Source organism: Aedes aegypti, chromosome 3 (genome assembly GCF_002204515.2).
Source record: "Aedes aegypti strain LVP_AGWG chromosome 3, AaegL5.0 Primary Assembly, whole genome shotgun sequence".
Classification (NCBI taxonomy): domain Eukaryota; kingdom Metazoa; phylum Arthropoda; class Insecta; order Diptera; family Culicidae; genus Aedes; species Aedes aegypti.
The window spans coordinates 129,819,179-129,845,475 of NC_035109.1; the positions used below are offsets into that span (position 1 = coordinate 129,819,179).

Sequence of the window (26,297 nt, forward strand, 5' to 3'; positions counted from 1 at the left end):
GCACGTGCACACCCACATTCCGATATTACGAAAATATCGCATCGATTTGTACATCGTTAAATCCATCAATCAGGCAAAACACCAACTGTAATTAAAGTTCTTGGCATCATTGCAGGCACAGTTCCAATGCTTCCGAGGCAGATCGAATTTTCCGTTCGCTTTGCTATCGCACCCGAGTGTGAATATTTGGTAGTTTGCTTTTGAATTCTGTTGACTTTTCGAGCATATTGACTTACTCTGATCATGAATATGGATCGAATGGTTGGCGATCTTCCGATCTGCCTTCCTTTCGTGGCGGGGTGTGTGACGGCCTCGTGCTGCTATAAATATGGAATGAATTGGATGATGCAGCGATGGAGGACGGGAAACCGATCAAAATTGGGTTGTTTGCCAAAAATAATCGGCACGAGGTATCCTATTTCATTGGATCGGTGAGTTTGAGCCGCTGATCATTCAAATGAGGTAAATTAGATATCTGAGAGATATCTAGCCTCAAGTTAACATTATCATACAATATGTATGTAGATTGTAACATTTTAAATGGATACTTAAAATGGGTGCAAGACAAAGTTTTCCGAGTGTATATGGATTTTGGGCATAATATCCTACAACTGCCAACCAACATCTTTTGCAAAGCTGGCATTTAAGTGATTTTTAGTATTCAGTATTAAGTATCAGATAACATTAAAAACACCCATCTTCTTCTTCTTCTTGACAGTGATGACGTACTGGAGCAGAGCCTCTTTTCAGCTTAGTGTTCTTATGAGCACTTCCACAGTTATTAACTGAGAGCTTTTTTTGCCAAAGTTGCCATTTTCGCATTCGTATATCGTGTGACAGGTACGATTATATTCTATGCCCAGGGAAGTCAAGGATATTTCCATTACGAAAAGATCTTGAACCGACCGGGAATCGAACCCAGACACCTACAACATGGCTTTGCTTTGTAGCCGCGGAACCTAACCACTTGGCTAAGGAAGGCCCCTAAACAGTCTAAAGGCCCTCTGTACGATAATTGTGCTATGTCATTAAGTACGTATAATAAAAACCTGAAAAAAAATATAGTTATCGTTGTCGATACGATAAATTATCAGATTATCACTTATTTAGTGTAAGAAATTTGAAGAGAAACTGAAAATCCGGTTTCAGCTGTGGTTTGAATGGGTCAAATTCTTTGTACACTCGATTCTGTTTTTGCACGTTTTTTTTTAACACGGCCGCGTAAAAAAAGTTGCCATAATTTTTTTTTTCTTCAAAACGTTATTTTTGCATGAAACGTCGAGAAACGGTGTTACTTTTTTTGCACGGTTTTTGAAATTTTGAACTGAAAACTTTTTTTGCAAGGTACGCATCCCCCGTGCAAAAACAGAATCGTAGTATATCCGTTAAAATATGAAAAAATCTAAAATTTTTGTTGCCTATCCAAAAGTATAGATATTTGACATGAGCGAATTTGAAATGAATTATATATATATATATATATATATATATATATATATATATATATATATATATATATATATATATATATATATATATATATATAAGTTAACTCCTCGAGCGGGAAGGAGTTCTTTTAAAAAAACTAAAACACTTCTAATTCTAAGATACAACTGTCTGTATTCCTGATTTGGCAAATGGTTTTTATAATCTTCAACTGGCCCTTGACCTTGAAAGCATACTAATGTGGTGGCGTCGTTTCTGCTGATGCAATTTCCCACGCGTAGTCGTCAAACGGTTCTGCTTTTCGTCTCGAAGAACAATACTTTCTTTATCGTCACTTGTTGATCTGCCTGTTGATCCGCTTGCGATGATGATTCATGGTCACGGTCTTTCTATGCTGGGATCGATGGTTTGATGATCGGGGACTTGCGAATGTGTAAATAAAGTGTCAATCATTGTTGTGAACCATATTGCCTGTGATGATTACCATTCCTCTTGAATGTTTCTTCGTAATATGTCACATGGTAGATTATTTATGGGTTTGATCTGGAATTCGATCTAGGAATCTGGGATGTTTAAAGTGTGTCGCGTAAGCGCATAATGAGTTATTTATGGTTTTGTTTACGGACAATCTCCAGATTGCGCAATTACGCATCTGCTTTCATTTCATAAGTGATTCATAAGTGAATCATTAGGTGGTTTATGATTTAATGCTAGGATACATGAGTTGTGGTAATCCTTTACATGGATAAGCCGTTAACTTATATATAGATATATATATATATATATATATATATATATATATATATATATATATATATATATATATATATAGATATATATATATATATATATATATATATATATATATATATATATATATATATATATATATATATATATATATATATATATATATATATATATATATATATATATATATACATATATATATATATATATATACATATATATATATATATATATATATATATATATATATATATATATATATATATATATATATATATATATATATATACATATCATCCGCGAAGCAAACAAATTGGCTGGATCTGAAAATCGTACCTCAGTTATTAAACCCGGCTCTCCGCATGACACCTTCTAGCGCGATGTTGAACAGCAGGCACGAAAGTCCATCACCCTGTCGAAGTCCCTGGCGGGATTCGAACGAACTGGAATGTTCACCCGAAATCTTCACGCTATTCTGCACACCGTCCATCGTTGCTCTTATTAGTCTTGTGAGCTTCCCGGGAAAGCTGTACTCGTCCATGATTTTCCATAGCTCTTCGCGGTCGATGCTATCATAAGCCGCTTTGAAATCGATGAACAAGTGATGCGTTGGGACTTGGTATTCACGGCATTTCTGGAGGATTTGCCGTACAGTGAAGATTTGGTCCGTTGTCGAGCGGCCGTTGATGAAACCAGCTTGATAACTTCCCACAAACTCATTTGTTATTGGTGATAGACGACGGAAGATAATCTGGGATAGCACTTTGTAGGCGGCATTCAGGATAGTGATCGCACGATAGTTTTCACATTTCAGTTTGTCGCCCTTCTTGTAGATGGGGCATATGACCCCTTGCTTCCACTCCTCCGGCAGCTGTTCCGTTTCCCAGATTCTGACAATCAGCCGGTGCAGACAGGCTGCCAACCTCTCCGGGCCCATTTTGATGAGTTCAGCTCCAATACCATCCTTACCAGCGGCCTTGTTATTCTTGAGCTGGTTGATGGCATCCTTAACTTCCCTCAATGTGGGGGCAGGTTGGTTTCCTTCATTCGCCGTGCTGACGTAGCCACTTCCTCCGCTGTCGTGACCCTCGGCGCCTGTGTTCTCCGTGCCATTCAGGTGTTCATCGTAGTGCTGCCTCCACCTTTCAATCACCTCACGTCCGTCCGTCAAGATGCTTCCGTCCTTATCCCTACACATTTCGGCTCGCGGCACGAAGCCTTTTCGGGATGCGTTAAGCTTCTCGTAGAACTTTCGCGTTTCTTGTGAACGATGCAGCTGTTCCATTTCTTCACATTCTTCTTCTTCCAGGCGGCGCTTTTTGTCCCGGAATAGGCGGGTTTGCTGCTTACGTTTTCTTTTATATCGCTCCACGTTTTGTCGCGTTCCTTGCTGCAGCATTGCAGCCCGCGCTGCATCCTTCTCCTTCAAAACCTGCCTGCATTCATCGTCGAACCAATCGTCACATGTCCTCCTTTCCACGTACCCGACGATGCTCTCGGCTGCGTTGTTGATGGCTGCTTTTATGTTGCTCCAGCAGTCCTCAAGAGGGGCTTCGTCAAGTTCGCCCTCTTTCGGCAACGCTACCTCGAGATGCTGCGCGTATGCAGCAGCGACGTTCGGTTGGGCCAGTCGCGCTAGGTTATACCGAGGCGGGCGTCGATACCGTACATTGTTAATGACGGATAGTTTTTGGCGCAGTTTCACCATCACCAGGTAGTGGTCGGAGTCAATGTTAGCGCCACGATAGGTTCTGACGTCGGTAATATCGGAGAAGTACCTTCCATCGATCAAAACGTGGTCGATTTGTGATTCCGTCTGCAGTGGTGATCTCCAGGTGTATCGATACGGGAGGCTGTGCTGGAAGTAGGTGCTACGAATGGCCATGTTCTTGGAGGCGGCAAAATCTATCAGTCGTAGGCCGTTCTCGTTCGTCAGCCGGTGGGCGCTGAACTTTCCAATCGTCGGTCTGAACTCCTTCTCCTGGCCAACCTGAGAGTTTAAGTCTCCTATGATGATCTTGACGTCGTGGCTTGGGCAGCGGTCGTACTCGCGTTCGAGCTGCGCGTAAAATGCGTCCTTGTCATCATCAGTGCTTCCGGAGTGAGGGCTATGCACGTTTATGATGCTATAGTTGAAGAACCGGCCTTTGAGCCTCAACTTGCACATTCTTTCGTTGATCGGCCACCACCCGATCACGCGCCTCTGCATATCACCCATCACTATAAAAGCTGTTCCCAGCTCACGTGTGTTGCCGCAGCTCTGGTAGATGGTATGATTACCTCTAAACGTTCGCACCATCGAACCTGTCCAGCACACCTCCTGCAGCGCTACGATGTCGAAACCGCGGATCTTCAGTACATCGGAGAGTATGCGTGTGCTTCCGATGAAGTTGAGAGATTTGCAGTTCCACGTACCGAGCTTCCAATCGCAAGTCCATTTTCGTCGCTGTGGTCTTTGCCGATTGTTCCGGTCCGTATTCTCTCGTTGACGTTCCTGTGCTGGTGTATTTTTACGGCTGGCTTGCAGGGCCTGACACCAACCCCCTAGATTTCCGGAGGACCATTCCCCCTATGTGTTCGGAGGGCCATAGTGCGCAGTTTAGCTTAGAGTCCTTCTCTGGCACTCGGACGATGATCAGCCGCCCCTGACATGGGGAACAGACGCTGTTGTGAACCGCTCCTAACATGGAGTACAGACGCTCAAGGTTTGCAGAAGCAAACCCCCCCTTCCCTGTCAGCATACGACCAAAGTTCCCACCGGGGGTTGGTTACCCGATCTTCCCCAAGGTTACTCGTACCCCGGCCAGTACCACGAGGAGGTAGGGATAGGAGTTGCTGGGCAAGAGGCTAAGGACCACACAATGGGGTCTATTTTATTCCTGTAGGTACGGTAGGTAGGTCCCTAGTATCATATTTGCAAGAATATTATCAGCTAGTGAGTTCTCCAATACATCTCTCAAGAAATCTTACAAATTCAACAAAAAAAAATGTATTTTTAAAGAAATATCTGGAGAAATATTCTGGAAATGTATGTTCCCTAGAAGAATTTCTTGAAGAATCACTGGAAACATGATATGTTTTAATCTTATATTTGGAGGGTTTTAGACAAAAAAAAAAATGGTAGTACATACCCCTAAAAAAATCCCAATCAACCACCCCCCAATGTACGGTATCGACGCCCGCCTCGGTATAACCTAGCGCGACTGACTCAACCGAACGTCGCTGCCGCATACGCGCAGCATCTCGAGGTAGCGTTGCCGAAAGAGGGCGAACTTGACGAAGCCCCTCTTGAGGACTGCTGGAGCAACATAAAAGCAGCCATCAACAACGCAGCCGAGAGCATCGTCGGGTACGTGGAAAGGAGGACATGTGACGATTGGTTCGACGATGAATGCAGGCAGGTTTTGAAGGAGAAGGATGCAGCGCGGGCTGCAATGCTGCAGCAAGGAACGCGACAAAACGTGGAGCGATATAAAAGAAAACGTAAGCAGCAAACCCGCCTATTCCGGGACAAAAAGCGCCGCCTGGAAGAAGAAGAATGTGAAGAAATGGAACAGCTGCATCGTTCACAAGAAACGCGAAAGTTCTACGAGAAGCTTAACGCATCCCGAAAAGGCTTCGTGCCGCGAGCCGAAATGTGTAGGGATAAGGACGGAAGCATCTTGACGGACGGACGTGAGGTGATTGAAAGGTGGAGGCAGCACTACGATGAACACCTGAATGGCACGGAGAACACAGGCGCCGAAGGTCACGACAGCGGAGGAAGTGGCTACGTCAGCACGGCGGATGAAGGAAACCAACCTGCCCCCACATTGAGGGAAGTTAAGGATGCCATCAACCAGCTCAAGAATAACAAGGCCGCTGGTAAGGATGGTATTGGAGCTGAACTCATCAAAATGGGCCCGGAGAGGTTGGCAGCCTGTCTGCATCGGCTGATTGTCAGAATCTGGGAAACGGAACAGCTGCCGGAGGAGTGGAAGCAAGGGGTCATATGTCCCATCTACAAGAAGGGCGACAAACTGAAATGTGAAAACTATCGTGCGATCACTATCCTGAATGCCGCCTACAAAGTGCTATCCCAGATTATCTTCCGTCGTCTATCACCAATAACAAATGAGTTTGTGGGAAGTTATCAAGCTGGTTTCATCAACGGCCGCTCGACAACGGACCAAATCTTCACTGTACGGCAAATCCTCCAGAAATGCCGTGAATACCAAGTCCCAACGCATCACTTGTTCATCGATTTCAAAGCGGCTTATGATAGCATCGACCGCGAAGAGCTATGGAAAATCATGGACGAGTACAGCTTTCCCGGGAAGCTCACAAGACTAATAAGGGATCATCCAAAAATGACGTCCATCATTAGGGGGAGGGGGGGGGGTCTACGAAAGTGTGACAGTACGTGTAGAAGGTATTGGAAAAAGCGTGACAGAGGGGGGAGGGGGGGTCTAGAAATCTCAAAAAACGATGGACGTCATATTTGAATCGTCCCTAAGAGCAACGATGGACGGTGTGCAGAATAGCGTGAAGATTTCGGGTGAACATTCTAGTTCGTTCGAATCCCGCCAGGGACTTCGACAGGGTGATGGACTTTCGTGCCTGCTGTTCAACATCGCGCTAGAAGGTGTCATGCGGAGAGCCGGGTTTAATAACCGAGGTACGATTTTCACAAGATCCAGCCAATTTGTTTGCTTCGCGGATGATATGGATATTGTCGGCAGAAAATTTGGAACGGTGGCAGACCTGTACACCCGCCTGAAACGTGAAGCGACAAAAGTCGGCCTGATGGTGAATGCGTCAAAAACAAAGTACATGCTGATAGGCGGAACCGAGCGCGACAGAGCCCGCCCAGGAAGCAGTGTTACGATAGACGGGGATGCTTTTGAGGTGGTTGATGAGTTCGTCTACCTCGGATCCTTGTTAACGGCTGATAACAACGTTAGTCGTGAAATACGGAGACGCATCATCAGTGGAAGTCGCGCCTACTATGGGCTCCAGAAGAAGCTGCGGTCGAGAAAGATTCACCCTCACACCAAATGTACCATGTACAAAACGCTTATAAGACCGGTGGTCCTCTATGGACATGAAGCATGGATCATGCTGGAAGAGGACCTGCAAGCACTTGGAGTGTTCGAACGAAGGGTGCTTAGGACGATCTTTGGCGGAGTACAGGAAAACGGTGTGTGGCGGCGGAGAAGGAACCACGAGCTCGCTAGGCTCTTCGGCGAACCCAGTATCCAGAAGGTTGCGAAAGCCGGAAGGGTGCGCTGGGCAGGGCATGTTGCAAGACTACCGGACAACAATCCTGCAAAGATGGTGTTCGCGTCGAATCCGAATGGCACAAGAAGGCGAGGAGCACAGCGAGCGAGGTGGCTTGATCAGGTGCAACAAGATCTGGAGAACGTGGGCCAAAATCGAAGTTGGAGAGACACAGCCATGGACCGAGTAAATTGGCGTGACATCGTTAACGAGGTTTTATCAAATTAATTGATGTAATACCAACTAAATAAATAAATAATACTAGGGATGATTCTAGTATAGTACTTGTCAAGCAATCCTCTGGGGATTATGGCAAAAAAGCTTTAGACTTTGCTCCAATATTGCCTCCTGAACTTCCTCGTTGATTTCATCCAACAACCAATTTTGGAACTGTTTCAGAGATTGTTTTTAAAAATCATGTAGAATATCCTCCTGGAAATTGTACATGATGTTCCCCAGAGATGTCACCGAAAAAATCTCAAGTTTTTTTTTAATAATTTATAGTTATCGGCTTGCAGTTATGGCATATGCGTTGATTTTTTCAACATCATCGCCCTTGTTCCGATCAAAAACATGGATGCTCTGCAAGTTGTCATATTTTTTTTTACAAATCTGTTACCGGTCATCTTCAGAAATTTCTTGTGTTTGATCTTCAGAAATTTTTCTTTGATTTACCCCATGGGCTGTGCTTTCAGAGATTTCTTCTAGAAATCCTCAAGATATTTTTCCAGACATTCCTCTAGGGATTCATACGACAAGTCTTGCTGAAACTTGTTTTTTTTGGGTCTATTTTATAGTTTCATGAACAGATTTTTTTGCGGTTGCTACAAAGGTTCCTATTTAAATACCTCTTGGGTTCCTTCAAGACTTCTTCCGATTTTTGTTTTATACCTCAGAAATACATCCATGTATTTTTCTGGGATTGTTTCAGTATTCATAGGTTCTTTAGAAGTTCCTGCAATGATTTTTCTTGGAATACTTTTTGGAATTTCTTCGAGCACATTTCCGGGACAGCGCTAAAGATTGCTCCGAGAAATAGGGAAAAAAAACAATTGTTTTATACCTGCGAGAGTTCTCGGGCTTGAGTTGATCTCGGACCTCTTACTGTTCATAGCGAAGTCTCTGTTCAATGAGAACTACACCGTTTGATTCAACGCTTCTTCTAATCAGAAATCGTCAAAACCGTTAACCAGGCCCACTTTACCAAAAGAGTAGAATAGATGACCTTCATAATTTTATATTTCACCTAAAAATTATTAGCTACCAGGCTGCGGAGGGAGCTTGGACTGTTTCTGTGTAACAATTAAATGAGAGTGATTAGGTGAACACTCGGGCGTTTCAAAATTAAAAAAAATATGTCCAATCTCACATATATTTATTACCATCTTTACTGTAATAATAGTGTTCTGTGAAATTTTCAGCTTTCTAGTTGATGATTTCAAGGTGGCCGAAAGGCGATGTAGTTTATTATATGGAGATTATTATGGAGAAATTTTGAAAAATGCTCCTAACACGTTAGTATTGGCCTTCCTTAGCCGAGCGGTTAGAGTCCGTTGCCACAAAGCAAAGCCATGCTGAAGGTACCTGGGTCAGACCAGGATCTATTCGTGTTTGAAATTTCCTTGACTTCACTGGGCATCAAGTATCATCGTACCTGCCACACGATATACGAATGCGAAAATGGCAGCTTTGGTAACGACGTAATGTCAAGAAGAAGCAGAAGGCGTTAGTATTGGAATGGAAGTATAAATTTATCATGCCATAGCCAGAACTCTTTCTTCAAACCATAACGAAAGTTTTTGATAAAAAAACAAACCCCTTCTGAGCCAATTTTGTTTGGGATTTTTGTAGATGTTTACAGGGCTATAACGAAGTTAAAAAATAGCAAACAAAATCATGCACATCTTTTATCCTATCCGTCGGATTAAATTGCCCTCTTTAGCTAATTTATTTATTATGGTCTGAAGAATAAGTTTTCACTTTGGGATGACGAGTTTGTACTTACATTGAATAGTTTTTATTCACCACCTAGAAAGCAAAACAATTACACAGAACACTATTTTTATGGTAAGGATGGTAAGGAGCCTGAACAGTGGATTACAACAAAGTTATGGCACAATTATATCAAGATTTGTTACAAATAACAAATTTTGTTTCAATTTAGCTGGGAGCACTTTGAGTTGATGAAGGAAATTATAGCATAATTAAAACAAAATTAGTTAAAATAACAAGGGTGTTACAAATTTTGTTCAATTTCATACATAATTATAACATAATTTGTTATGAAAAATTGAAAACAATTGCTTATAACAATTTTTTTGGGATTCAGAAATGAAAAATAACAAAATGAGTAATATTTTTGTTTGAAAGGAAACCCCATAAGTTAAATTTTTGTTTAAATTATAACATATTTTGTTTCAATGTTGTTTAGTTTAAAGGAAATTGTGTAATAATTTTTGTTATTTTAACTACTAACCAGCCAAAATGATAACATATTTTGTTAGAAAAAAGGACTTACTGAGTAACAAAATCTGTTACAACTCTGTTGTAATCCACTGGTCGAGAGTTCACTTGGTGAACACCAATTCTGTTTCACACTCTACCAAATACTAATGAGAAATTCCTAGATACATTTTGTCTGGAATTGCTTGACAAGTAATTATTGAATCACGAACATGCTTCACAAAACCATGAATCAACAGAATGACTTCCTGTTTCGCTGGATGTTCCGTACTACAGTTTTTCTCCAGTGACGATGTTAACAAAATAGTTTGGCGGAAACATAAAATAGCAGGGTTAATTATTTTGAGACTGATGTTCCACTTTAGTCACGCACCGAACCAGCAATTGGTTTTCAAACAAAAACGATGAGAGCCAACAATCGATCTACCGCGGGGAATCAATTTCCTGCCCGTATATTGGCGCTTCCATTTATCGTTGTTGCATGTTGCGTCCGTGAATCTAACAAATTCGTCAGCGGTGGTTGGACAGAAGGGTGACACATCTCGATCAGCTAACTAACCGGACGATACGACTTGAAACCGGTCCAAGCGTGCATGGTCCAGCTGGTCAGACTGTGGGATTCGCTTCAACCGTGCAGGACTTAAATCCGAACACCTATTGAAAGGAATCAATACATGCTTTGAAATAAATTTGGTTTGCATATCTTTGATTGTTCTAAATTTATTCAAGACCTCCATGGAACCCGTAAAAGCTACATAAAACCTATATGGAACCTTACATAAAATTAGGTTATTTAGTACGGTTTTCGATTCCCAATTTTCGATTACATTTTCAAATCGACGTAAGTAATTTCATACGGTTGAAGTATTTGAGAAGAACCAGAATCCTTATTCTAAAACTGTGTCAAAACAAATCTTTTTAACATTTTTTTTTTTTGCTTGGGTACATCGCTAGAATTTTGCATGTAATCATCTCGCGTTCATATTTTGGGGATTTTCACTATTTTCCCACAAAAAAAATATGACAGAATGATTAAACATTCTATTAAAATACTTATGTCATTTTTGTACCAGAGTAGGTGTAGAATTTTGTTTTCGTTATACAATGAATCTGTTTGAATACTTTTTCGAGAATTGACTAGTGGAACTAGAGGGCTATATAAACTGAGCGGAACCGTCAACGTGACGGCAGCACCACTCCGCATAGTAACGTAGTCAATGTTCAAGGTCTTTCCCAGAATACTCTGATTATGCGTGTCGCAACCGTCGTTGCTGATGGCTAGACGGAATCTCGTGTGCCTTCTTGGATGTCTTCGGCTTGTAGGCGACGATGACGACAAAGGGGACGAAACGGCTGCAGATGGTTGGGGTAGATGTATTAAGATGCTAGTTAGATGGGGGATAGACAGGCAGTAGGGCAATAAAAATGGCAGTGATTCAAAAATGTGTTTTCTCGGAAGATGAAGAAGAACAACGTGCATCTCGGATGTCCATGGTGGAAGCGGGTGTGGGTGGTTTGTCAGTGTAGATTAGCCACGATTGACTGCTTGCTATGATCTTGCGCAGGCGGGTTCGTTGACATGCTCTGGATTTAGTTCCGTTGGTGTCGGTGCAAAACTTGGGAGCTCATTGCGGGGTATCAATGCGGCGATAGTGCCAGAATACATAATTTATTGAATATTTCAAAACTGATCGAAACCAGTGCGGAGGAGGAAAACATTTTCCAAGAAGTTTCGATTATGGAATCCTTATAGTATTTACAGCAATCAAAAGGAAGTGTTTTGAAAGCATATTGCTTGGTAACCTTATTCTTCTTCTTCTTCTTCTTGACATTACAACCCCACTGGTACAAAACCTGCTTCTCAGCTTAGTGTTCAATGAGCACTTCCACAGTTATTGACTGAGTGCTTTCTTTGCCAAAGTTGCCATTTTCGCATTCGTATATCGTGTGGCAGGTATGATGATACTATGCCCAGGGAAATCAAGGAAACTTCAAAAAAAAATTTTGAATGGTTCCACACTACAAATGTTTACTTGCGGAAGGTTCACTTTATTCAACAAACTTTGGGTGGTTCGCCACTGTAAGTGTCGGCATAAGAAAAAGAGTGTTCTATGATGCTCCAGCCAATCGAGTTTTTTTTTTGTTTCTTTTCAAATAAGTAAAATATAATAACATATGCTTTCGTCCTGACAGCTGTAGATATGTTACATTTAGGCATTTGTTCAACAAACTTTGAATTGTTCGTCACCTCAAGTGTCGGCGTAATTTTCCTTTACATAGAAATTGTTCATATCAAATGAAAATATTATATTTACACATAAGCATATTTATATCTCACAAATAATTATTTACCATGGTCTAATCGTTTTTCAAAGTGAATCCTGTGACCCAACGATCCTCCCCATTAACAAACATCCCTCCCAGTTACCTTTGTGGAGATGCAGAAGCAAACACGGTCTCCAAATAGCAAAGGTTACACACTAAAATTCCTTCCCCCAATCCTACCTGGCTGCAAAGACGTGGCCGGCACCGTTATTGACCCTGTATAAATAAAGGCACTGAATTATGCACACTGAAGAAGATTATGGCCAATCCCAGCCGAAGTTCTAGTTGATTCTTTGTGCATTTTCACTGACTTCGGTCAGTCTAAGCTTAGCTATTTTATTTTTTGTTTTATCTTTATTTAGGAGACTTTCAGCTAGTGGCTGGTTCGTCTCCGTCTAAGCTAAGCTAAGCAAAAACCTAGATCAATTATCAGGATTATTATCCAAAAACATATATTAACGCATATAGCACATCGCAAGATTTTTGTGGTTGCTTCTTTGAAGGAACTCTTGAATAGAAAATCATGATCTAAATTCATGATCTGAAAAAAAAAATCATTAAAAGTATCTGAAATAATTTATATACAAATTCTTGACGGAAAAGGATCTGGAGTAATTTTTACTATAGTTGTTATTCGTGGGATTGTCGCCTGGATCAATCCTTGGATGGGATTATGTAGGAATCATTGTTAGACTTCTTGAAATAGCTCAATGAGTAATTCGGATATTTTTGAAAAATACTTTTGATGCAATAATCTGATTAATTTCCAAAACAGACTAGAAAAAGCATCTGACAGGCTAGTAGGTGGAATTGTAAAAGAATTGTAACTACCGTAAATCCAAACGCAACATATACTAAGCAATTGGATTAAATGGACAAATAGAAAGTGAAATTTGCGAAAATGTTATGCTTCTTCTCGAGGAGCTTCTTAGCACGCTCAAATAATGCTATTCATACAAATTATATTCCTTTCAATTTACAATCTCCAGAACCTAGTTGTGTTCTGCTATTTTTGTTACCTCTGAAAGTGAATAATTTTGCCAAACAAACCAACCACCCAAAACGTAATGTTCTGGAATTAAAATGAAATATCTGTCGATTTCTTAATTTTGTCTTTGAAAAGCCATCTGAAACTGATTTGAAACTGACTGCGTTATAATGAACAGATCGTCATTCAAATTTCTGCCAGTTTGGAACACCAGAAGCTGAGATACAGAGCCAATTTGGTATAGAAAATCAGCATTTGGTTATTAACTTTTGTCACTGACCTTATATTACACATAATATCACGAGTGACTCATATGGAAGCTTGTCTTCTAATATAAATAATCATAATATTTAATAAGATTAGAGCAAAAGCAATATTAGAAAGGACTCAAAAACATGTGCTGAAATTACGACAATCTGTCTGAGCTGCATAGAAGGACTAAGAGGGAGTCAAGGCTCAACTTGGCGAAGCAGAAACCAAAAAGCCACTACGGCGAGCCAGCCTGAAGCATTTCTTTTCACAGGTAACGCATAAATGTCAAATGACATTTTCTGATGCGCACTGCTGAAGAGGGGAGAACGTGGGAAAAAGACGAAAGGTTTCTAAGAGAAACGCAACATACGCGGCCGTCCTCCACAGTGAAAAGGTGGCACGAGCCAAGTTCCGCTATCAAGAAGACATAGTAACTATGGAGACTAACCCAACGTCTAAGGCCAAGAAGGCCAAGAAATTCCTAGGGTATCCTGAACCAGGCAAAACTGCTACATAAACCACGGGGGCTAAGCAATAGCAACCCATAAATACAATTGGGAAAGAAGAAAGTAAAGAGAAGACCGAAACCGACGACTGAGCAAACCTCGAAACAAAGGAACATAGGCGATGCCCGCTTTATAAAAACGGAAGAGGTGAAATACTCCATAATTCTAAAGTCAACGCACGTAGCACGGGAAGTTGTCACTATTGAGTGCAGATGTGGACTAATGTTGGTGAAATGACATTAGTCTTACAGAATGTCGCCAACCAAAAGGGAGCAGTCGATAAGCTAGTAGCACAATTAGCATTTGGTGACGAGAGTGCGATCTCTGAAGTGACTCTTAAGTGCAAAAATCCGGAAGCCGATTGTTGAGGCAATCAAAGTGAAGAGCTTGGACATACTCAAAATAGGCTGGTCGGATTGCCGGATGAGTATACAATAGCCTCCTAAAGTTTGTTGCAAGTGCTTCGGGAAGGGCCATAAGTCAACAGAAATAAGTTGTGCAGAAGATGCGGCAGCGAAGGCCATAGGGTTTATTATAAGCAAATCGCTAGGTGCCTAATATGTGCCGACAGAGCAGATAATAGACACAAAATGGGTGGGCTGAAATGTCCGGGCACAGGTGGAGTATCAATGAAGCCAATACGGAAGTAACACAGTTGAACATAAACCACTGTGATGCAGCCCAGAAGCTGCTTTTGCAATCAGTCTCGGAAACGAACACCAACGTGATGTTACTATCAGATTCATTCCGCATTCCTGCTAACAACGGGGACTACGTGGCAAATAGATCTCAACAGCTAGTAGCTACACGGAGGTTTCGCGCGCTATGGAGAAGACGTGCAAAAAGTCAGACGTACCCTGAATGGTTAGATGTTCCTTGAGTTCAGAAAGGAGTCAAAGGCAAGCAGCTCTTTCTTCAAAGAGATAGCCGAAAGAGCCATGAGCAATAAGGTGGAAGTAAGATCAGTGCGCCCGGTAGCGACACCAAATATAAAAAAAGGACGAAATTTCAACGGAGGAAGATCTAAGGTTAACTATGCAGCAGCAGTGCGCATTAGGTAAATGTTCCAATGACAATTCGTATGAGAAAAGGCCCCAGTGGGATGTAAGTAACCTCAGTCCGGCTGCGTGTTGACGCAGAGAAAAAGGCCTTCGAAACCGACAAGACCAAAGTAGGCTGGTTGGTTTGTACGCTTTGTTTGCATTAAGTGTCGCGGGTTTGGTCATATTGTACGGTTCTGCAATGGGCCAGACAGAAGCAAACTTTATTGGAGGTGTGGAGAAGAAGGCCATAAGGCGCAAGACTGCCAGAAACAGTGTTGTGAAAAACTCAATTTCTCATAACTCACACTTGAGATTTTTCATGCGTGAGTTGTCAATCTCGCAACTCAGCAGTCAAAATATCATGGATAAGTTGGCTCGCCTAATTTCTTGTTAGTTTGGTAAAGTTATAGTAATCCTCTCTAACGTAAACAACAACATTCGAGTTTCACGAGTTTTTGACGGGTTTTGCGACTAAATCATTTATTACGGTTTGAGTTGATTGAGTGATTTTGCATCAAAATCTCAAGCGTGAGATTTTCGAAGCAGATCTCTAATGAGTTTGCTCTCTCGGGAGAGCGTATTGATTGAGATTTGAGTGCGAGTCTATCGACACTGGCCAGAAAACACCGAATTGTCTGATCTGTGCCAACAACGAGGACAACAAACACGTCACAGGAGGCCCAAGATGTCCAGCCTTCAAACAAGCATCTGCAAACATGTCACAGTGGATATAGTGCAAATAAACTTGAACCACTTCGAAGGAACCGGTTCGAAGGACCAAAAACAATCATTTTATGTTGTCGCACATAATAGCGTCTGTGTTGGTCGGTATCGGTCGGACACATAACAATCATGATCGCGGTGATAATGAGCACTGAGAAGACGATATCTACGCAAGAGTACTATACGAACATAACATTTATTTGACGGTTAACTGATACACATATTCTTCTTTATTAATGCTGAGTATTTTGGACACTTAGCTTCACTGTATTCTGTATTGTGGACTTTCTGATTTATAGACATTGCGCAATATGACACTGATTACTGTACTGTATACTGTCTAACTTTTGATCAGTTGCTAAATGTGTTTTAATACGATATGGTCTTGTATAGGATTCTAATGTATGTTCACTAATTGTTCTAAATTGTTTCTAAAGGCAATTCTGATGCGGTCAGTTACCTATCACTGTTAGATAATTGTGTATTGTAGTCGAATTTAGCGGTAAAACTACTGGAAGTGTTAAGAGTACATGAGTGCATGTCACTTAAGTGTGAATGCGTTACGGTTACATAACAGTACAGCTAATTTAATCCGAACTTATCGTTTCTGTTTGAAATTAGGCATGAACAGTGAGGTTGCACAGTATTTGCTGTGGTAGTCCGTAGCGAAAATGAAGTGACGTACCTAAAATCTCTGAGCCATACCGAATCCCACCTAGAGATGAGAGTTAGGTAGGAGATACAAGTAAAACAGCGCAAATTTGGACGATGGGAAGATACCTCTTTCAGGAATTCGTGGAATGCGCAGAATAAGGCTTCGTAATCGCCAGACTTGATGGTGTGTGCATCTGTAGTTGCTACGCACCTCCGCGATGGCCGTTACAAGAATTCAACAGTATTCTAGACAGATTGACGGAAAAACTCACCGATCGTAGACCATTCGCCATAGCTGGCGGCTTCAATGCTTGATCGATGGAGTAAGCCGCCTCACCAACGCAACAGGATGCAGTCTGTTAGAAGCGTTAGTACAGTTTCATTTAGCCAACGAAGTACCGTTTTGATTCATATTACGGACAGCTTCAAATTCCGGACACTCTACTTTGTATGGGAAACATTTCACGCGAAATGTTTCAATTTTTGCTGTTCAAAAGTTCTCAATTTCAAGGCTCGTTTTAGTAAACTTTTTCCATAAATATCTTTGAAAATTTATAATGCCCAACTACCTTAGATGTCTCTTTGGTGGTTTAACGATTTCGATTGATGATTTGACTGTTCCATTAATGATTATCATGAGCTGTCCGGAATTCGATTCAAAGTGTCCGGAATATGAGGCAAAAGTGAGGAAGCGTCCGGAATAAGAATCATGAAAAGGCCACACATTTTGATTTATTTAAAATTATTGAAGTTGCGGAAGCGTATTCTTCACCCACCGTTCGAAAGTAAAGGGCTTCCGACGCTCGATAGTGCTAAGGAATCATACAGAATGATTTATTTTGTATGCTCTATGCTGGGTTATATTTCCCTGAATCCTTAAGTGTCCGTAATATGAATCAAAACGGTACCATCAGCACATATCGTCCAGAAAGCAGAGAGTTTATCATCGAACTCGCTTTCTGCCGCCCGGGGCTAGCAACACACATGAACTGAAGAGTGTGCGAAGAGTATACCGGCAGCGACTATCAAATTATCCTGTACCGCATTTGAGGCAGGTTCCAGCCAGTATTTTGCGAAAGTCAGACAGATGTTCGAAGGTGGAAAACGGCGGACTTCAAGAAGGACGTGTTCGTTAAAGCGCTTAGACTTAAAAACATCACTTTGAACCCCATTGCAGACGAGTTAACGGCAGCATTAATTAGTGCGTGCGATGCAACTATGTCAAGAGTTGGGAAACCAGCTAATGGTCGCCGTCCAGTCTACTGTTGGAATTAGATCTTTGCCGATCTACGTGGAAGCTACCTTCGAGTCAGAAGGAGGATGTACCGGGCTTACAAAAACGCTGAGAGAGAGAAACATAGGCTCGTCTACAGAGCGGCAAGATCCGCACTTAACAGCGTCAGGCTGTTTTCAAGAACGACAATGCAAACTTGAATCCGTAGGGCGACGCGTTCAGAGTGACCATGACTAAATTAAAAGGACCAACCATGCCACCGGAAAGGTGCCCGGGGAAAATAAAGGTCATTATTGGGGCCCAGATAGCCGTAGCGGCAAACGCGCAGCTATTCAGCAAGACCAAGCTGAGGGTCGTGGGTTCGAATCCCACCGGCCGAGGATCTTTTCGGATTGGAAATTTTCTCGACTTCCCTGGGCATAGAGTATCTTCGTACCTGCCACACGATATACGCATGCAAAAATGGTCATTGGCACAGCAAGCTCTCAGTTAATAACTGTGGAAGTGCTCATAAGAACACTAAGCTGAGAAGCAGGCTCTGCCCAGTGGGGACGTAATGCCAGAAAGAAGAAGAAGATTGGCGGACTGTTCCCGCAGCACGAAGCTACAACGATGAATTTCGAGTAACAAATGAGGAGTTGATCGGTGTGGCGAAAGCCTTGGACACAAAGAAGGCCCTAGGACCAAATCTGTATGGCTCTGAAAACGGAGATACTCAAGAACCCCGATGTCTTCAAGAGCACATGGCAGAACTGCATAGACGATGGCAGTTTCCTAGACTTCTGGAAGTGAAAAAAGCTGGAGCGGCTGCCATAGCCGGTGAAACCATGCGAAGAGCGAGAAAGGGCTGTCGAATATGCAGTTCGGCTTCCGGAAAGGAAGGTCTACAGTGGACGCCATCCAAACTGTTGTGGAAACCATGGAGATTGCACAGAAACAGAACAGGAGAGAAAACCGTTATTGTGTGGTGGTCGCACTGGACGTGGAGAACGCAACTGCGCTTGCTGGAAACCAATCGCCGATTCGTTGCATAATATGTAAATTGGTGTACTGAAATTGAATCTTCCCAGAGGAGTAAAGTTTGTTGGCTTTGTGGACTATGTGATGCAATTGATAGTCGGTGAATCAATAGAGGAGGTGGAGGTACTCGCCACCAAGACTGTAGAAAATTGGATGCGACCCAAGAAGCTGGCGATAGCCCACCACAAAACTGAAGTGGTTATGATCAGCAATCGCAAGGCAGTGCAGCAGGCAAGAATTACGGTTGGTGTTTGCATCATCAACTCGAAGCGCGAAGCATCTGGAGGTGATAAAAAGGCAAGACAATTTACACCGTCTTCAGCACAAAGGCTGCACAGACTGAACGATCACTAACATTAGGCAACGGACAACACGAAACACCCAGCAGCCCAGCAAAGAATTTTTCGTTTGACGAAAAGTTTTTACTGACTGGAGCGGGAATCGGACCCACACTCTGTGGCACAATACGCCTAGACGACTGACGCCGCTAACCGCAAGGCCACGAAGCCCACTCTGATTGATTTTCGGCTTAGTTTCAAAAAACATATCTACTATGACAGTGAAAAAGCGGCGAATGCGAGATCGGCGTTATCCAGGATCATGGAAAGCAACTCTTCGATTAAAAGCAGTGAGAAGCGGCTGCTGGTGAGCGTCACAACAGCGATCATCAGATATGGAGGTCCAGCATGGGTGATTGCCCTGAAGACCGAAGAGAAATTGATCTCGTCTGAGTAATGGGATCAAGCTGCGACTGGCAGATGGACACATTGTCTTATCACAGGGATAAGAAGACCACATAGTGAAGTAAATTTTCAATTGACGTAGTTTTTGTCCGGATGTTGTTTCAGACAATACTTGCACAGGTTCGACCACAGAAGATCATCATCCTGTCCCGAATGCATCAACACAGAGCATATAAATTTTGCATGCCTGCGGTTCGATCTGGAACGAGAGGAGATGAAAACCATTCTTGGTGACGATGTAAAGGTCGAAAATATTATCCAACAGATGTTCAACGACGCGGATAAGTGGAACGCGGTGACTGGACAGGACAGTGACACAGATAATATCGGCACTACAGCGAAATTGGAGAGTAGAACAGTGACTTAAGGCGTAAAGATCAGTGCTCGGCTTCGTGTCGTCGGAGCGCCAACGAACCGGAAGTCGTCTTCCAACCGGAATCGTCGGACCGACCTCGGCACCTTACAAACCAGCCGAGCAAAGGGCACCTATCTCGTTTGGTGGTTGCACCATATAGTCCAAACGACCCTTATGCATCCTTCTTGGGTTAATGACCGATGACAATTCCATTTTCGCTAGCCACGTTGAATATGCCTGTAAAGGGCAGCTAAGGCTAGAGCGCGCTAAAAAATACAATACAAAAGCAATATAATGTATTGTAACAGTACCATTCAATATATTGGAAATACAATACAGTATATGTAAAATGACAATACAATTACAGTACAATATATTGTTTTGAACAGTTCACTGTATGGTACATGAGATTTTTGCAATATAATGTATGGGTGGTTAAGTATCGTAACAATACAAATATAGATATTTTCTCATACAAACATTTTGAAAATACAATACGATATAATGTTCATGTATTGTCTTGATTAGCAATTCGTGTATTGTTGTACAATACAAAAACAATTCCACGAACTGTAACATGGTTGCATTCGTCGTTACAGCTAATGTCAAGTGACTTCTAAAAAACTACTTATTTTAACTTTTTGAATATTTTTCACTCAACATTTCTTGCTTTCTGAACTTGTTTTGTTTATTTCTTTCAGCAAAGCTACATAGAAAAAAGAAACAGTTGTTTTACGCGAAAATAGGAATTTGACCAAAATTGTAAGGTATAAAACCAATTGAAAACAATACAATGTTCTGTTACAATATATTATATTGTTTTTGAATTGTATATCCAAACAAGAATAATATTGTTTCGACATTCAATTACAATACGCTGTATTGTATTCAATACGTTATATTGTACATTAATGGTTTATTCCATTCACTGAATGATACGTTTTTATCCGGGCGGCGCTTTCGAGGATGATATCTAACAGCTCTGCTATAATTGCCAGCAAACGTAAACTCCTGGCAGGCGTGGCACTGTCCATACTGTGCTATGGAGGATGGACCAATCTGGTCAAAAGCGCTTAGAACGAGCAGAAACCTAAAGCGGTTGGAAAGCACGTCATGTGCTTAAGAGTAGCAAGCGCATACCGTGTGCCAGGAGGGCGACATCATCAAGGAAGATGCGCAATGCTTCAACCAAAGAGGTTATATAGGAGTCCGCAACGCGTGTAAAGAAGCAACACTCAGAGACAAGACAATTCACACCGTCTTCAGCACATAGGCTGCACAGACTGAACGATCACTAACATTAGGCAACGGACAACACGAAACACCCAGTAGTCCAGCGATGAATTTTTCGTTTGACGAAAAGTTTTCACCGACTGGAGCGGGAATCGAACCCACACACCGTGGTACAATACGCCTAGACGACTGACGCCGCTAACCGCAAGGCCACGAAGCCCACAGAGGTTGGCATCAAGAATGCGATAACTCCATTAAAGGTAGATGGACCCATCGGCTAATACTTAATGTGTCAGATGGGTATGACAGAAACCATGGGGTAGTGAACTTCCACCTGACGCAGTTTCTGTCAGGGCATGGTTGCATAGTTTCGGGGACTCAGAATCTTCTGCGGGGCCCAATTGTGCTGATGTGGAGGAATGAGCGGAGCATGTCCTGTTCGATTGCCCGCGTTTCATTGTTGTGAGAGATCGCATACTCGCTTGGGTTACTTGTGTCTCCAAGGAACCACTAATTCGCCTTTTGGCTTTATAGGGCTATTATACGGCTAATATCGGGCATGTCAGTTATATTATAGCACTATATTGGCACGCAGGGCGAATTAAAGTGCTATTTGTTTACTTGGTGACACGTCACCCGACAATATAATATCGATGCCGAGTGCTGGATTGCAGTGACTACGGCTGTCACTCACCTTATGCTAGAATTGCAGCGCTTATGGCGCGCCGAAAAGCGTCATCTGCCGAGGATTAGCCCTGCCGGGGATGGTCCCCTGTAATATTGTTTAAGTAGACTAGGAGAAGCATTTTGCCTAGGCTATTTCTGCTACATGTGTTGTACTGTATGCACTGGCCCCTCCCCGAAGAAATACCGTAAAGTGATTTCAAAGAGATAAGGGTCTGAGGCCAAGGGTAATATTAGTGCACTCTGTACACCACTTGAGCAATCTAACAAGAATTGCTCAAGTACAGTGCATGGGCTGGTTTTAGTGGGTCGTCGTTGATGCGGCATCCCCACACTCCCTGTGTTACCTTTTCAGGTGTCTGTTTGCAGATTTTCTCCTAGTAAAAAATTATCCCTGAGTCACCTTCACAGGGAATCAGTGACAGACTTTCCCCTTGTAAAAAATAAATCATTATGGTCATGTTTGTAAAAAATAAATCATTATGGTCATGTTTGAGTAATCACTCTTGAAGAATTTCTTTTGAATGCCTTTGAATTTCCAAAGAAAATTATTTCAAGACATACAGTGTTACCTGTAAGCTTTAATAAAATAACCTGTCCGTTTCGCAAAGAAAGTTGAATCAATCCGATATCTTTCTATGGTTTCAACCTTCAATTCAGCTGAGACCCTCGCATCGCAAAAAAATCACCAACATGAACGATGCGTTTGATGAGAAAATATATAAACCCAGCTTGCGCATAGCCACCGCACTCATTGGGGGTCGTCCATAAACCACGTGGTCATATACCAGGGGGAGGTGTTTCATCCAATGCCCATAAATTTGTTTGGACAAAAGACCATACACTCTTAAAATCTCAAAAAAATGACGTTGCTTATGGACAGCCCCTCGGATGCTGATGAAACTGCTGAGATAGTGCAGCCAGTGGCAGCACCAACTACGTGATGGCAACAACAATAGCATTTGAGGTTAAATGCTCAAACTGTGGCAACCCGAGCTACAATTTAGCGCAGTGGTGTCAGCGTGACTAGGGAGACGTCGTCGTGCCCTTTCTCCGCTCCCCGCAAGCTCACACTCGTCAGCTGAAAACCTGCAGTCAGACTTCGCCACATGTGGGCCAACAATTGATGCAATGCTCGCCGTTTCGCGAGAGGGCTCTCGTCGATCTGATGCTGGTTACCATCTCTGTTCCGAGGGCAGTGGACTACTTGGAAAATTGGTACTGCTCTATAAGAGCAATAACTCTGTCCAGGTGTTCTACGCTCAGCTGATCTGCGTGGGAGGAGATGACAGTAATCTGGCAACCCTATCTCGTTTAGCAAATCTGAATGCATCCATCTTTTGAACCCATCGGGTCAGGGCTACTGTTGTGCTATATTCATTCCTGGTATGATTAATTTGGGCTATTTTGTCTAATCGTCTTTAAACGAGAGGCCTACTCGTTAACTATCGCCAATCAACATGATCAAAGGAAAATCCCCCTATCAACCCGTCTGAGCAATCATCGTCATTATATTAATCATCACCTTTCTTCCTCGTTTGATTCGACTGGTCGCGAGGGCAGAGCCACAATGAAGATCCACTTTTTCAGCACAGCAACATTCCGATGCAGAAGCAGTCTACGGCGACAGCACAGACCTGGTGTTCCACTCCACCGGGGAAACAGGTTTCGATGAAAGAGTATGACACAAAAATCAATAAACTTCACCGAATCTTCTTCTCTGCGGTTTTTTCGCCAACAACTTGCATCATTCGAAGCCTAATTGGCAAAATTTTCGGCGAATCTTTCAAAATCACTGGTTTAAATGTCAGGACCAACACTTTCTCGAAGACACACCGTTCACCTTGGTAGGATTAGCGCTTTGAAATGTGAGTTAAAATCACAGAGACCCGATGAAAATGAAAACACTTCTTCACCTATTTTCTAGATTATCCCGCATCAAAACACGTCTTCTCCCCCGTAGACACAGTCTTCGTTTCTCTTTTTCGCTTCTTCTATCCGCTTGAGTTCAATGTAACACAAATTCAGCGAAATAATCACCGTGCATTTGAATGTAGTCACGCACCTCGACTTGTGAGGCTGCACCACTTTTAATCGAAATTTTACTTCCTTTCTCTTCGTTCATCATCTACACACAGAGGAGCCACTTGTCACGAACTACGCGTGTTGTTTTCCGTCCGATCAGAGTCTCATATTATTGAAACTAATAAATGACAGTCGAAAAAAGAAGCTCCCATGCCTCTCTCTTTTGCCATTGCTTTGCACCGCACTAATACACTCGTGGAATCAATTCAGTGAATAGATATCTTAAAAAAAAAACACGGACACCAAGCTCCGGAGTGGATAAACAACAAAAAACAACAACCAGCAGCGATGATATTTGATGCTTCTCGAATCGTGCGGTGTTGTTTTGATCTACCTATAGCTCCGCTTCTTTGCCTGGTCGTTACACATGACGTGACGCGAGGGATTCGTTGTGGGAGAAGTAGAGATGAGCACAACCATGCCTACGGGTTCGAAGCCAAGTTTCAATCGCTCTCTCGCTCGCGAAATCTGACCCACGTTCGTTGGTTTGCGTATGGAGTACCGTTTTTCTGGCGAGTGTTTGTGCAACCAGCTGTCAGTGGACGCTGTGTTTGGCTCACGGTCTGTTTACAGATTTTCCTCTGGTCGCAAAACTGAACTGTTATACCACCCGGACGGTTTGCGAGAGAAACTGCTGCGCTGACGGGGAGAGAGCGAGATTGTTATACACTGGAGCTTGTGCTTTGTTTTGGTTTGATGGCAAAGATGCCAGTGGTTACCAATTATGAAGGGCGGTCAAAATCAAATTAAAGAATTAAAACAAAACGTGATATTGAAAATGCTCTCGAAACTAAAACAAATTCCATTGTTTAAGCGGGGGGCATAGCAATACCAAATGTGAAGAAAATTCGAAATTGTGATTATAAACGTTGATCTTTTAAGTGTTCTTGATCCGATTTAAAAACGTGAGAAGACAATTTCAACGCTTTCGCGATCCTGCTATGGAAATTATATGACAGGATCAGAAAAAAAAAATTAAAACGGTTTTCTTGGTTTTGATACAACAATTTTGAAATTAATTTTCGGGTTTCGAAATCATTCTCAATCAAGCGAATGTTTTTGGCAATTCTTGTAGGAATAAATCGAAGAAGTGGGAACAATTAATAAAAATGTCAAAAATATGAAAGTCCCAACGATGAAATTTGACATCAACGATTTAACGTAAAATTAAAAAAAAAAAACGATGACATTCCAATATACATCACCTCACGTTCAGTTTGTTTGACAAACATTGACTCCGCCCCCAAGTTAGTCAAACCAATTTATATTCGTACGACCGCTTGACGAACTGTCAGATTTGGTTGCTCCAACATTATTCTCCATTTTTCGAGAGATATTTGCTCGTATAATATTGAATTTCTGGAGGTGAAGGATTGTCTGGAGTAACCCCTGTGTCAAATTATAATTTATAATTATTGGAAGATTTCTTGAAGGAATTTCTAAAGGAATTCTTGGATAAGTTTCTGTATAGCGATTCATGAAGGATTTCATTTAGGAATTCCTGTATAAATTACTGGGGAAATTCATACAGGATAACCCGAAGTGATTTCTTGGGGCATTCCTAGTAACATCACAAAATTCAATTCAATACTATACGAGCAGAGATCTCTCGAAAAATGGTGAATAATGTTGGAGCAACAAAATCTGACAGTTCGTCAAGCGGTCGTACGAATATAAATTGGTTTGACTAACTTGGGGGCAGAGTCAATGTTGATCAAACAAACTGAACGTGAGGTGATGCATATTGGAATGTCATCGTTTTTTTTTTTAATTTTACAAATTTCATCGTTGGGACTTTCATATTTTTGACATTTTTATTAATTGTTCCCACTTCTTCAATTCATTCCTCCAAGAATTGCCAAAAACATTCGCTTGACTGAGAATGATTTCAAAACCCTCATTAGAGATTTTTCTCTTAGAAATTAAACAAATCATATTACGAAATTTGTTCGAGATTGTAACGTGAATTCCTCCTACAGGACAAATTCAATCTATGCCAATTTTTTGACCTCAAATTGAATTCAGAATATGTTCCCGGATTTAAGTTAAAAAAAAAATCAACCTTCTTGAAGTTTAAACATTTCCTTCGCAATTCTGTCAAATTCTTCTATATAGTTTCTTTGTAGTGAAATCATTTTTTTCCGCGAAGTACAACAAAAGCCTTTCAGATATTTTTTCAAAATATCATGAATTACATCACAAATTCTACTTTGTTTGTTTTTCTCTAAATTTTGCTTCAAATTTTCGGAATAAATAAGAATCATCTATGAAGATTATTTTTGGAATGTCACATGCCGTTGAATTTTCAGAGGAAATTTGTTGAAAATCTCCAGGAATTTACTGGAGAATTTACTTCCGAAATTAGCATAGCGGGAAAGGAATCTTCGGAGAAACATGTAGTAAAAAAAAAACTGGGAAGGGACTTTTTAGGAAATTCATAAAAAATCTGTAATGGCCTTTTAAAAACATTAATTTAGAAATTAATTCTGCCAGAAATCCATATTCTGGAATTGAATTCTTGTGTAATTCCAAGA

At 41.7% G+C, this 26,297-nt stretch overlaps 1 protein-coding gene across 3 annotated transcripts in view; it reads right to left on the reverse strand.

Moving 5' to 3' along the window:
• The window catches only part of LOC110677835 (extracellular serine/threonine protein CG31145-like), a 164,668-nt gene extending 140,599 nt beyond the window's left edge, over positions 1 to 24,069 (reverse strand). For all 3 annotated transcript variants that reach the window (XM_021849458.1, XM_021849457.1, XM_021849456.1), the window contains exon 1: positions 23,204 to 24,069. The gene's annotated coding sequence lies outside the window, so the exon portion shown is untranslated. The remainder of the gene's footprint in view (positions 1 to 23,203) is intronic.
• Positions 24,070 to 26,297: the final 2,228 nt, after the last annotated feature.